This window comes from Marmota marmota, unplaced genomic scaffold, assembly GCF_001458135.2.
Source record: "Marmota marmota marmota unplaced genomic scaffold, marMar, whole genome shotgun sequence".
In the NCBI taxonomy this organism is placed as follows: domain Eukaryota; kingdom Metazoa; phylum Chordata; class Mammalia; order Rodentia; family Sciuridae; genus Marmota; species Marmota marmota.
In genome coordinates this window covers 9,703,444-9,717,251 of record NW_026000243.1, presented here as the reverse complement: position 1 = coordinate 9,717,251, position 13,808 = coordinate 9,703,444, and the positions used below count along the sequence as shown (strand labels likewise).

The 13,808-nt window shown below is 35.6% G+C and overlaps 1 protein-coding gene and 1 long non-coding RNA gene across 6 annotated transcripts in view; both read left to right on the top strand.

Annotated features, from left to right (window-relative positions):
- Opcml (opioid binding protein/cell adhesion molecule like) overlaps positions 1-13,808 on the top strand; it is a 1,142,904-nt gene that overhangs the window by 624,226 nt on the left and 504,870 nt on the right. The gene's annotated exons all lie outside the window — the stretch shown is intronic.
- Positions 10,229-13,808, top strand: part of LOC125614036 — a 26,963-nt gene continuing 23,383 nt past the window's right edge. The window contains exons 1-2 of the long non-coding RNA XR_007344676.1: positions 10,229-10,239; positions 10,512-10,516. This is a non-coding gene — a long non-coding RNA (uncharacterized LOC125614036). The remainder of the gene's footprint in view (positions 10,240-10,511; positions 10,517-13,808) is intronic.

Below are 13,808 nucleotides of genomic sequence, written 5' to 3'. Positions count from 1 at the left end.
TTTTGTTGTGACAGGTCTTTGATTACACTGAGAGACATTAGGAAGTGATGTGCTAAAGACGACATTGAAGTTTTGAAACTCATTTTATGTAAGTGAGGCAATATTATCTTCTTCATAACTACTTCATAAGGCTACTTGAAAAGTAAAAATAATTATTTGAATATTGAGTTATTTAGCCTTTTTGGAAGAGAGATGATATGGAAAATGAAGGTGCTATTCACTATGGTTGAATTATAGCTTCTATGAATCTGATTTGAATTCATTATTACAAATGGGCCCTCTTGGCCAGAATCATTTCATTACAATTATCTTCTGTTGGGTTAAAAATGTTCTGTGCCTTTCTTTTAGATTAGATATAACAAGTATTTAGGAGTCCTTTGTCTGAATCAGTGCCACATCAGGAAAGGAGCCTAGCATCCTAAACCTATCAGCTGGCATCTGACACACAGATGCCCACCAATTGAACCTTCTTCATGAAGCTCTGATACCTCTAAATTTACTTTGGTTTTTCTGTTAGTCCACAGTATCTGAGTACATAGACATTTTGAGGGATACCCTAAAACAGTGGTTGTATTCACTACTTATGGATGTTTTACTCAATGGGAAAAGTTTCTGCCGCAGTCTGGCTGGGCACAATTCAGGAGCCACTTGTCAAAAGAAACAAACTTTATTTTTAGAACCACACACGCCAAACAAAACAGCTCCTCAGGAAAAACCCTCAGAGCCCAACTGCCACCACCGGCTTCCCACAAGCCTCTCAACCTCCCCCACTCCTCCTGCTCTTGAGGCCAATTGGCTGGGTCACGTGGGCAGAGCCAAAATAAGTCCCCTAATGAGCAGCTCCATGGTCTGAAAGGGCAGGGAAACAGCCCAATGAGCATCACCGCAGAGGAGCCAATCAGTTGGTAGTCAGAAGTTGCTGGGGCCGCTGTGAGCCAATCATCAGCTGGCAGCTGGAAATTTGCTGGCAGCTGGAAGTTTGCTGGGGCTCCTTCGGCTGTGGCTCTCATCAGTTTCCACCAACATGGTGATTTATTTTGTTATTTTTGTTTTTATTTTATTTTTCAATATAGGATAAAAAATTTGGATAATCCTAGCTTGTTGATATGGGATTATGCTTACAGGCTCATTTCTACCCTGTCCCAACATTTTCATTTGGAGTTCTGAACTAATCCATTCAGAACAAGTAGGTGAGGTTTAAATGCTGCCAAGGAATAATCTGAGTAGTGGGATTTTTCCAAAGCAACTTGGGCAATAGAATTCCTGAGTACAATGTTCTGTTGTCCACCTGGGTGGTTTTCTGTATTTTTCACTTGTCATCAGCAGTTGGTCATTTGGCTTAAATTTGGAAATTCAGAGCAGCCAGTAGATTATTCAAAACATGTGCATGACTTTTGAGTTTCAATGTTTAAGGTGCCTAAGCTAAATAAGGACTATACAAGTGTAAAGGCACTGTTCTTGAGCTAAGAAAATGGAGACATAAAAAGACTTACAAGCAGGCCCAGGTCCAGAAGAGCCCTCTCACTTGACTATGATAAACTGGTTTGCTCCTTGAAGTTACCTGGAATGCTTTCTAAAAATTCCACTTGAGGTTGGAGATATAACTTAGTGTGGTAGAGAGGATGCTTAGAATATGTGAGGCAGTGAATTCATTCCACACCAAAACAAACAAACAAAAGACAAAGAATCTAATGCCAAACTCACAAACCAAAGAAATCAACATCTCTGGAGTTATGGGTATTTAATGTATCTCTTCCAGTATTTCCAGTTTAGAGCAAAGTTGATGAACTCTGTTCTAAAGCCTTTATGCCCTATAACATCTGAGCAAGGTTGGTGTCCAGGGTCTCTCCCTCCTCCCTACTGTCCACTAAAGTGTCCCTTCCATGCATTCAGCCACCTTATAGCTACATTAGTGCTCTAGAAAGTGCTAGGCTCAGGGCCTGGGTGCTTCAGTTTGATTCTCATTCTACCTCTCACTAACTACATAGCCTTGAGCACTTCAGTGTAATTGTATATAGAAGGGAATTATATCCACCAGACCTGTAATATCAGGTGAGACAAAGTATATGGTGTTGTTCTGTTAGTTTTAGAGCAGCAGTATATTCCTCAGCGGTATTCATGGGAGATTTGTTCCAGGGCTCCCTGGATACCAAAGTTCTCAGATGATCACATCTCATTTAACCTACACACATTCTTCCAATATTTTAAATCATCTCTAGATTATTTATAATACCTAATACAATGTAAGTGCTATGTGAATAGTTGTTATACTATATTGTTTAGGCAATAATGACAAACAAAACATCTGTACCTGTTCAATATGGATGCAATTAAAAATTTTAAATATATTTTTGATCTGCTGTTTTGCACATCTGCAGATATAATCCATGGATACAGAGGGCTGACTGTGTGTGTTAGTTGTTACTAGTACTAAATGGAACTCCTCAGTAATAATTGATATTCTCATTTTTTCCTAGTTTCATCTATTCTACCGTCTCCTTCTCCACCTACACACACACCTTTAAATTGTATTAGTTTCTTCCCAGTTCCACTCAGCTTCCTGCTTTTGGTTAAGAATTACTGTCATCTGGGTTCCAGCCACAGTTTCTACACCCCTCTTTTAACAGAGACACATTGTGGACCTGTGATTTCTTCATGTGTGATCACTGTTACATTACAAGTTCCTGCATTTTATGTCTTATGTATTGAGTGCAGATATTGTACTGAGTACTAGGGATTAAAAATATTAAGTATTGGTGGGACTCTTTGAGCCATTTTAATGAGACCCATCCTCTTCTAATATAGTATTACCTTACAGCAATGAACTGCTTATATTTAAACAGTTTTATTCTCTTTAAAATATGATGCTGGGGCATTCAGGCATAACACTCAGGGACCTGAGGGCTGAAGGATTTTTGGATTCTACTCAAATTACTTGTCAGAGGGGACAGTTGAATCCACCAGTGGTTGCAATCTGATCTTAAACTACACACGAAGTCTTCAATATCCCTAAGGGCAAGACAACAAGCAGGGTGGCAGAGTTAAGAGGAATCTTCTTAGCAGCAGTAAAATAACACATTTGGAAGAGGAGGCTGTCATGTTTCTGCAGAGATTTTCCTTATCAGAGAAAAAGAGATGCATTGAGCAAGGAAATTTGTAATCCTGCCTGAGGACTTAGTGTGTCCCACATTGGCAAATGGCTTCAGGATCTCCCAGGCCAAGATGAGTAGGGCTGGTTTGAGTCTGTGACACTCTAACATCTCTGATTGGTAGGGATGTGTCTGCCTCCCCATACACATACCTAACATGTCCACAGTCCAAAGAAGGTAATGGAAGAAGCTGTTTTAAAGCATTAATAATGTAGGCCCCTAGACTGCTTGAACCATAGTGGAAAAACTCAGCAATTCTTATCTAAGCCCTTTAGTAATTATTTGGCCTCTTTTAGTAAATATGGTCCTTGGGTTCAGTTTAGTTCTGTCTTTCCACTTCCCTTCCTTCCAACTTCTGTTAAGGACTCTGCCCATGACCACCTTATTGTGTTTATCATGGCAAGCTATGGGGGATCCTGGTGTTAGAGATCTGATGGGATCCAAAAATGAGATGCATCAGAAAGGAAAAGCAAAGTAGCTTCTATTTGACCTTCCCAGGGGAGAACTTTAAAAATTGCTTTTTATTAACAGGGAGCTGTCTTCATAGTCATGAGATAAGAAGGAGGAATTACATCTTAAGACATCTGTAGACGTTTGCATTACCTATTAAGTTAGGAACTAAGTATTAGCCTTTCTTGATTTTCTTTTTTAAATACAGACAAGACAGCCCCAGATTATTCCAAATATGTTTGATTTTTGTTTGCCCTGCAGGAAGATTATTTTGCTGATGTTGCATTTAAGGAAATCAGAGCTACAGTTAGTGTGGAGTAGATGTTGGGGAAAAGGGTGGGTTCTTTTAATTTTGGTCCATTCTCCTTCCTTTCCCGTCTCCCAATAGTAACACCTATTTAGTATAGCTTATACCCTGGTGTATTTTTTTTATAAGTGAAAATTTAAGCTCCAGTGTCTAGTCTGCTCAGCACTTGCCCTGTCTAGATCTGCACTTTGTTTTCCTAGTAGAGAAGGTGAAGAAAGGAAAGGTTTGACACTTTCATCACTCTCCCTATAGGATAAGACCACAGGCCCTTTAATAAAACTATCAAGGCCCTGGGAGAGGAAGTGGGGTGCTTTTAAAACAAAAACCCTATTATCCATGATTTAATGTATGTCATATGCCTTTATAAATGACCTATCATTTAATGTAACTTTCAAAATATTACAATCCCAATTAATGGCCTAGGAAATTGAGGTTTAGGGAAATTAAGCCACTTGCCTTTGTTCACATAGTTATTATGTGATAGAATTCAGATTTGCTCCTAGAAGACTTTTCTGCTTCTTCTCAATTAGATAGTCTACCCTGCCCTCCCTGATATAGAGACCAGAGAAGGTTTCCATGCACTCTGAGCAGAAACAAATAAAAGGTTTCTTTCTTTTGCCTGGACACATATTGGATTGAAGTCCAGGAAACCTGCATTTAAGCTGAGTGTTTTAATTGTCTTCTGTAGAATATTTAGGGTCTCCTTTCCCTCATCTGCACTTAAGTAAATGTTGACCCACCTTCTGGAGCTAGAAATAATGTGTGCTGGGAACACTGCACAAAATGATGGTCACCAAAGGATTCAGCACACCGTAGAGGGGGTCATTGGTGTTCTTGGTTGTGAACCTACCCTAAATGTCCTACTATCCACTTATTTACCTCCTACTGTATACACAGTACTTCAAAGGGCCTGTGAACTAAAACAAAATAATCTAATCAGGTAATTTGTTGGGAAGAATCCACCATTGACAGTTGTGAAGAAATGAATGATCCCAAAGTATAGAATAAAAAGAAGTAGTTTCTTTAAAACCTGAAACATTTCAATCTGTAATCCTTCTCCATTTTTATATTCACATTTTAATTTAATCCATTAAGGTTGTGAAAATACCCACTGGCCTCCTCACCTTGCTGCTGATTCATACTCTAGAGAAAATCATGCGACCTATTTTAACCTCCTTTTCCCTGGAAACGGTACATTTTCCTTAATCAAAGAGATGCTGAAGGACTTGACCTGGCTTCCCATAAAAGTGCTGATCAATAAAGTTTTTAAAAATTGGTTTTGAATATTAAACATTTTCGTCAAGTCTAAAGATTTATGATAGCTCGGTTAACAAAGTTTCATTGTATATTGGGAACAAAGAATGTTATAAGTGGTTGTTAAGTTTTTTGGCTGGTCCACTGAAGATGATTTAACTCACAATTACCCAAAATGCTACATACTAGCAATGAAGAATAATATGAAATAATGTTGTTGTAGAAGTAATTACACAAAAGAGAAAAAATGGATATGATAATTTTCTATTTATTGTGAGTACTGACGCTGAAGAAAAGTAGGTGTAATTAGAGGAAGATAATATGGAGACATTTTCTCAATGATATTTCTGAATACTTTCAGAAGTTTTTGGAGTTTGTAGTATTGTTTCTATTTGAGCCAAATTTAATTTTCAGATGCATAGCGCTCACTCTATTGGATCCATGCCCACATCTGTCACAATATATTTGTCTGATGGTTGGAGGTGTTTTGATAAACATTAACAAGGAAGGGAAGAAAGACACAGGGAATGAAAGATAAAAAATGCAAAGACACAAGAGAGGAGAAAGGGGAAGAGAGATTTTCTGAAGGTATCAAAGCAGAATTGAACAAAGATAAAGGAAAGAACTAAGGAGCAGGGAAATGTGTATACATGTAGGGGGCAAAAAGCTTCCACTGGCATTATTGAATAGTCAAAGGTAGAAAATAGATGGAGGAAAGAGAATGGAATGATAAGAATCACTGTTAGCCACCTGCCAAGATTCTGGTGTCCAGGACACAGGGTCATACGCATGTTGATGTCCAGTATCTGCAGAGCCAGCAGAGGCAAGAGCAATTTAAAGAGGAAGTTTCTGCTCATTGCTAGCTCTATCAGAAACTCGCTTCCCACCTGACCCATAGCTCTAAATCTTCTTGCCACTGAGTCCTAGTCCATGTCTTGATAATGTATGCTGAAGCTATACCAGACTCTGGGAGATTAGGCACCCTGGCTTGTCCTTCCAGGACCTCCCCTCAGAGTGACTAGAATTGCCTTTGACCCCACTTGTCCCAGCTAAGTGGTTAAGCGACTTTTGAATGCTTACTGTTTGTCTGCTAACCCAAATTATTTATTTTGCAGACTTCTTCAACAGTGGTCAAGACCAATTCACGCTTACTCCTGTCTGTTCTGCTCCTTTACAATTAATTACATAGTTCATTCTCAGATATATGGCTTGCTATATCAGTTATTTGTCTACCTTGACCACCCAGTGATGCCATCCTGACATAAGGCTTCTTGCTTACTGTTTGGCTGGTTGGAACTTCCCAGGGGGATATAAGGAGAGCCACTATCTGTATATACAGGGAATTGAATCAGTTCAGTGTTTGATCAGAGTGGTCATGCTCACATTGAGATATTGGTTGTAAGTCACCTTGTGTAAGAGCAAGGAATTATAGTACTCAAATTTATACTCTCCTGTGCTTTTTATACTGTCTCTAGAGATATTCCTATTCTCATTGTCATTTCCTTTGCTTCTCCCATGTCGTAAATGCATTATATCTCTGGGTCCCCAGTGTTCAGTACAATACCTAATGCATAGTAGGCACTCCAAGCTTTTTAAAAGGAAGTATTAACTTCTCCTTTACTTCTTTCTTTTCTAGTTTCTCCCCTTTTCACATAGACACACTGGTGCACTCACATACACAAACGCACTGACTTCTGAGCTATCTATTCTAATGGAGATATTTTCACCATTTTGAAGTAATTGGGAAGTCGCTGAAATTACAACCAGAGATTCTGGCATTTGAATTCTGGTTGAGATAATGATCTCTCCCTAAATGGTTGGTATATAACTTGTCCTGTCTCTTGCTTGTTAGAATTGCATTTTTTTGTGAATTTCACAATATTCTTAAAGCCACTGGCAGGAAATGCTGAGCAGACGCCAGGGAGGCTTGCTCCTTCCTTTTCACTATGTTTCCATAATCGAGGATAGCACATTCTGGAAGAGTGTCTGCAAACTTTAGAGGATAGAAAGGCCACAGTGAGTAATCTCTTAACATTCCAGTGGGCATCTTGGGATGAAGGGATTTATGGACCCATTTTCTTGGCTATCTGAAGTGCCACAGCTTCTGTAACAAGCGCCCACTGTGATGCCTCTGAACGTGCCTCAGAAGCATGCTTCATGTTGCACCTGTGCAGTGCAAACAATTTATAGAATGCTCTTGATTATAAGCTCTGGTTTACAATTGGCAAGTCAATGGGTGCTTAGCGAAATGTAAGATAAAGTATAACCTCTATCAAGAGGTGAAGAACAGCAACTTTACAGTCCAAAAGACTCATTTTGAATCCCAAATCTACTACATAAGTAATAGCTGCATGTGGTTGGATTCCATTTCTCTAAGCCTCAGTTTCCTGATTAAAAAGACCAGGGACTATATACCCACTTCACTGAGTTGTTGGGTGAGAGCAAACGACATTGAATTTGCAAAGAGCTAAAGTCTGATACTGTAGCAAGCTTGCAGTAAACAATAGTTACTTAAAAAATACAAATACAAAAAAAAAGCCAGAACAGAAAAATAGGTTATAGTCATTCTTCAGTATTCATGGAGGATTGGTTCTAGGAACCCTTGTACCAAAATCTGTAAATGCTTAGGTCTCATCTATAAAATGCTGTAGTATTTGAATGTAAACTACACATATTCTTCCATGTACTTTAAATCATCTTTAGATCACTTATAATATCTATAAAATGTAAATACTATGTGAATTGTATGCTATATTGTTTAAGGAATAATGACAAGAAAAAATTGTTTATATGTTTAGGATATGGGATTTAAAAATATTTTCAAGCTGTTATTGTTTGAATATGAGGATTTGGATAATTGTTCTGAATGTATAATTTAAACAACCAACACTTGTTTAGTGCCCACTGTATGCCAAGCACTACTCTAGACAGTGCAGACATTTTAAAGTTGAATTAATTTCAAGCTCTCTTCTCTAATCATTCACATATAGTGAATATGTTGGCAGAACATAGAGCCCATAAATCAGGAAATGGGGAGGAAAAACTAGGGAGAAAAATAGAGGGAGGCAGCAAATTTGTTTTAAATACAATACACCCAAATTAAGTGTTCATGTCAATAAATTTGAACACATATATTCACTCATGTAACTACCACCCCACAAGGTAGAGAGCATTTTTATCACCCCAAAGTTCTCTTCGTGCCTCCCTTTTTATTGTAAAATATACTTAACATAAATTTTATCATTTTAGCCAATTTGAAATGTACATTTCAGTAGCATTAAGTACATTCATATTGCTGTGTAGCCATCATCACCATCCATCTACAGAACTTATTTCACCTTTGCAAACTGAAATTCTATATCCATTAAGTAATAACCAACCATTCTTCCTTCCCTGTAGCTCCTGGAAACCACCATTCCATTTTCAGTGTCTATGATTTTGACTATACCTCAGACATGTGGTGCCATGTGAAATGCGTCCTTTTGCGACTGGCTTGTTTAACTTAGCATAATGTCGCCAAGGTCCATTCCTGTTGAAGCATGTGTCAAACTTCCTTCCTTAATTAAGACCAAATCATTGTCTGTACTTCATTTGTCCATCCTTTGATGAACACTTGTGCTGCATTCACTATTCTAAATAGTGCTGCCTTGATCATGAATGTAGAAATATTTTTGAGCCCTTGCTTTCAATGTTTTTTTTGTATTATGCCTCAAAGTGGAATTTTTGGATCATATGATAATTTTCTGCTTATTTATTTGGGGAGCTACATATTGTTTTCTGTGGTAACTGCACTGCTTTTCATTCGCAATTAGCTGTGCCTAAGGGTTTCTGTTTCTGTACACCCTGGCTGACACTTTTTGTTTTCTATTTTTATTTATTAATTTTTATAATAGCAGGTGTAATGGGTTGAATTGGTATCTCATTGCAATTTCAACTTGCATTTCCCTGTTGGTGAATGATGTTGATATACTTATTGACTTGTATAAAGTATTCTCTTTGGAGAGATGCCTACTCAAGTTGATTGTCCTCCTGCCACTTGTTTTTATAAAGATAAGTTCTTTGTTGTTGGGTTGAGGGTTTTGGGATTCTGGATAGTTAATTTTTTATCAGACATATATGACTTGAAAATATTTCCTCTGATTCTGTGGGATGCTTTTTCTCTGTGTAGATAGTATGTTAAATGTGTAATAGTTTTCATTTTTTGCTTTAGTTCATGCATCCCCTGCCCCTTTGGGTGCCTATGTTTCTGATGTCATATCCAGGAAATCACTGTCCTCAAATTGGATGTCATGAAGCTTTGCCCTGCCGCCCTTTTTTTAAGTTTTAGATTTTATGATTAAGTCCAATGTATTTAAGTTAAATTTATATGAAGTAGGAGTGGAACTTCTTCATTTTGCATGTGGATATCTAATTTTCCGAGCACAATTTTTTGAAAAGACTGTCTTCTCTTCATTGAATGGTCTTTCAACAAATGGTACATTTGTTGAAAATCATTATAACAAAGGATTATTTATATGCATTAGTCTATTAATCTGTCTTTATGCCAGGTCAAGGCTCTTTTGATTTCTATAGCTTTGTTTTAAGTTTTTAAATCAGGAAGTGTGAGACCTCCAATTTTGTTCTTCTTTTTCAAGATTTTTTTGTGATCTCTTGCCATTTCACATGAATTTTAGGATAGATTTTTTTTCTATTTCTGAAAAAACAGACATCATTGGACTTTTGATGGGAATTACATTGAATCTATAGATCACTTTGTGAATGCTGACACCTTTACTATATTTAGTCTCTCAAGCCACAAACATGGGATATCTTTCTATTTATTTTTGTCTTCTTCAACTTTTCAGCAGCATTTTTTTTTGTTTTTTTAAGCATGAAATTTTTTCACCTTCTTAAATAAGTTTACTCCTATTTTATTCATTTTGATACTATCAAAAATGGAATTGTCCTATTTTCTTTTTGGATTGTTCATTTTTAGTGTATACAAAGGCAACTTATTTTTGTGTACTGATTTTGTATCCTATAACTTTGCCAGTTAATTATTAGAACTAGTAAGTTGTATGTTTTTTGGTGGAGTCCAGAGTTTTCTAAACATAAAATCATGTCATCAGTAAACAGATAATTTCCCATTTTACTTTCCAGTTCCAGTGCCTTTATCATCTTTGTGTAGCCTAATTGCTCCTGCTGAAACTTCTAAAACTATATCGATTAGAAGTGCTACAGGCATCTTGTCTTTTTTCTGATGTTGGAGGAAAAAGCTCTTGTGTTTTTCACCATTGAGTTATTAACTGTGAGATTTTCATATTTAAGAGATAGTTTCCTTCTATTTCTACTTTGTTGAAAATGTGTGTGAGTGTGTGTGTGGCGGGGTGTGTGTTGTATTTTTCCAATGCCTTTTCTTTTCTTTTCTGCATAAATTAAGATGATCATTTGCTTATTTTATTTTTTTCTTCAACCTGTTAATGAAGCACGTGGATTGATTTTCATAGGTTTATCATTCTTGCATTGCAGGAATAAATTTCACTTGGTCATAGTGTATAATCCTTTTAAAAAGCTGTTAAAAGCAGTTTGCTGGAATTCTGTGGATAATTTCTGCATCGATATTCATAAGAGGTGATAATTTTTACTATTCTCTTTCAAGGTGTCTTTGCTTCATTATTAACAGGAAAACCTTGGCTCACAGATTTAGTTTGAAAGTATTCACCATTCTTCATATTTTTGGAAGAATCTGAAGTGGACTATTACTCTTCTGTAAATAATTTGTAGAATTCATCAATGAATTCATCTGGGCTTGGGATTTTCTTTTCTTTTTGGTTAGGAGGTTTTCCCCTTTATTTGTTATATATATATATATATATATATATATATATATATATATATATATATATGACTTGGAGTATATTTTGACATAGTGTACATATGTGGATTTTAACTTATTCTAATTAGGATTCCATCCTTGTGTTGAACATGATATAGAAATACACTGGTCATGTATTTATATATGAACATAGGAAAGTTATGTCTGATTTATTCTACTTTCTTATTCCCATCCCTATCTCTTTCCTTCATTCCTCTTTGTCTAATACTTTGATTCGTGATTAGATCTCCTTTCAATCATAGATTTATTCAGATTTTCTATTTCTTTATGATTCATTCTTGGTAGGCTGAATTCTTTAGGACTATATCAATTTCACCTACATTATCCAATTTTTTGTATGCATTGTTCATAATACTTATTATCTTTCTTGTTTGAATAGAATTTGTTCTAACATTTCCATGTCTTCCCTTTAATTTTTGATTTCAGTTATTTGGATCATTCAATCTAGCCAACAACTTATCAGTTTTGTTAATGTGTTCAAAGAACAAACTTGTGGTTTTGTTAATTTTCTTTACTTTTTATATTTTTATATTTCTCTATGATGTTTATCTTTACTCATATATAAATATATAGCAATATCTATATACACTTCCTGTTAAAGGTATGTTTATTTTATTCTTTTTCTAATTCCTTAAGGTTTCAAGTTAGGTTCATGATTTGAGAATCTTTTTTTCTTTTTATAGGTGTTTAGGCTATAAATTTCCATTTTATTATTGCCTTTACTGCATTTCATAACTGTTGGTAATTTTCAGTTTTCCCCAGAATCTTAAATTTTTTACCTTGGCCCCCATCCATTGGTTAAAAATGTACTGTTTAATTCACACAATATTTGTGTGTTTTTCACTTTTCCTTCTGCTATGGATTTATTTTTTTTTTCCATTTCGATCAGGAAAAAAATACTTTGTATGGTTTCACTCTAAGATTATAAAAACTTGTATTGTGGCTTAGTGTGTAATCTATTCTGAAGAATGTTCAATTTGTTTTTGAGAAAATGTATACTCTGCCTCTGGAAGGTGAAGTGTTCTGTTAGGTCCAGTTTACCTCTATAGTGATGTTCACATCCTTTATTTCCTCTTTGATCTTTGTGTTGTTCCGTCCATTACCGAAAGTGGATCATTAATGTTTTCTACTGTTGTTATAGGAGCTGTTTTTCCCCTTAATTCTCCCAATGTTTACTTTATATGATTACATGTTCTGATGTTTGTTATATATATATTTACAATTATTGTATCTTCTTGGTAAATTTATCCTTTTATTATAATATAGTATACCTTATGTCTGGTAAGAGTTTCTTAAAGTTTATTTGTCATTTTGGCATAGCTACCTCTAATCTCTAGTTTAATTTGTATAGAAATACTTCAACATCCTTTCCCTTTGAACCTATGTATGAAGCAATTTCAAATGAGTCTCTAATAGACAGCATATTATTGGTTTCTATTGCTATTATTAAATCAATTCTGCTAATCTATGTCTTTTGATTGGGGTGTTTGTTTCATTTATGTTTAAAGAAATTAACAATGAAGAATAACTTACTATGGCAGTTTTTTTATTTGTTTTCAGCACAGCTTCCTACCTTCATTTTTTCCCTGTGTTTAGTTGATTTACCTTTGTAGTGACACATTTTGATTTTCTGTCATTTCCTCTTGTATGTACACTCTACAGATATTTTCCTAGTGTGGCATATTCTCCTCGCTTACACATTTTATTTTATTTATTTATTAATTTATTTTTATGGTACTAGAGATTGAACATAGGGCCTTGATCATGGAAAGCATATGCTCAAACTACTGAACTACATCTCTAGCTCTTGGTAATATTTTAGTTTGAGATAGGTTCTAAGTTGGTCAGTCTGGCTTCAAACTTGTTATCCTTCTTTCTCAGCCTTCTGAGTTGCTGGGATTATTGGCGTGTGCCACCATGCCTAGCTTAGAACAATTTATTTTAAAATAGTAATAAATTCAGTCACTTTCAAAAATGCTGGTCCTTAGCGTATCTATTGTGAATTGTGCTTCTATAAACATTGATGTGGCTGTGTCACTATATTATGCTGATTTTAAATTGTTTGGAAATATACAAGGGAGTGGAATAACTGTGTCAAATGGTGGTTCCATTTCTAGTTTTTTTGAGGAATTTTCATATTGCTTTTCAGAGTGGTTGCACCAATTTGCTGTCCCACCAACAATGTATGAGTACCCTTTTCCCCACATTCTCACCAACATTTACTGTTATTTTTATTCTTGATAATTGCCCATTTTTGAGATTGGGTCTCCTTAAGTTGCTGAGACTGTCCTTGAACTTATGATCCTCTTGTCTCAGCCTCCCAAGTCACTGGGATCACAGACATGCACCACAACATGCAGCAAATTGTTCATAAATATTATTAATGGCTATTAAAATTTTAATTCAAATATATTTCTAAAAATAATACTGATAGGCTTTTCCACATTTTGTGGAAATTTGTTTTAAATATAAGTGTATGACACTTATTTGAAAAGAAATACACAGCAAATAAAAACAGTAAATATTCAATAAACAAAGTTATATCCCAGGCACTGTTAACATTATCTCTTTTAATTCAGAAGAACAGGCAAGAAAGTGGCAGGAGAGATTGCCTGTTTGATGAACACAATATGTTTGGCACTGTCCTCAACTATGAGCCAAATTAGGTACCCTTCAACAAATGAATGGATAACAAAAATGTGGTGTGTATAAGTGTGTGTGTGTGTATATATATATATATATATATATATATATATATATATATACACACATA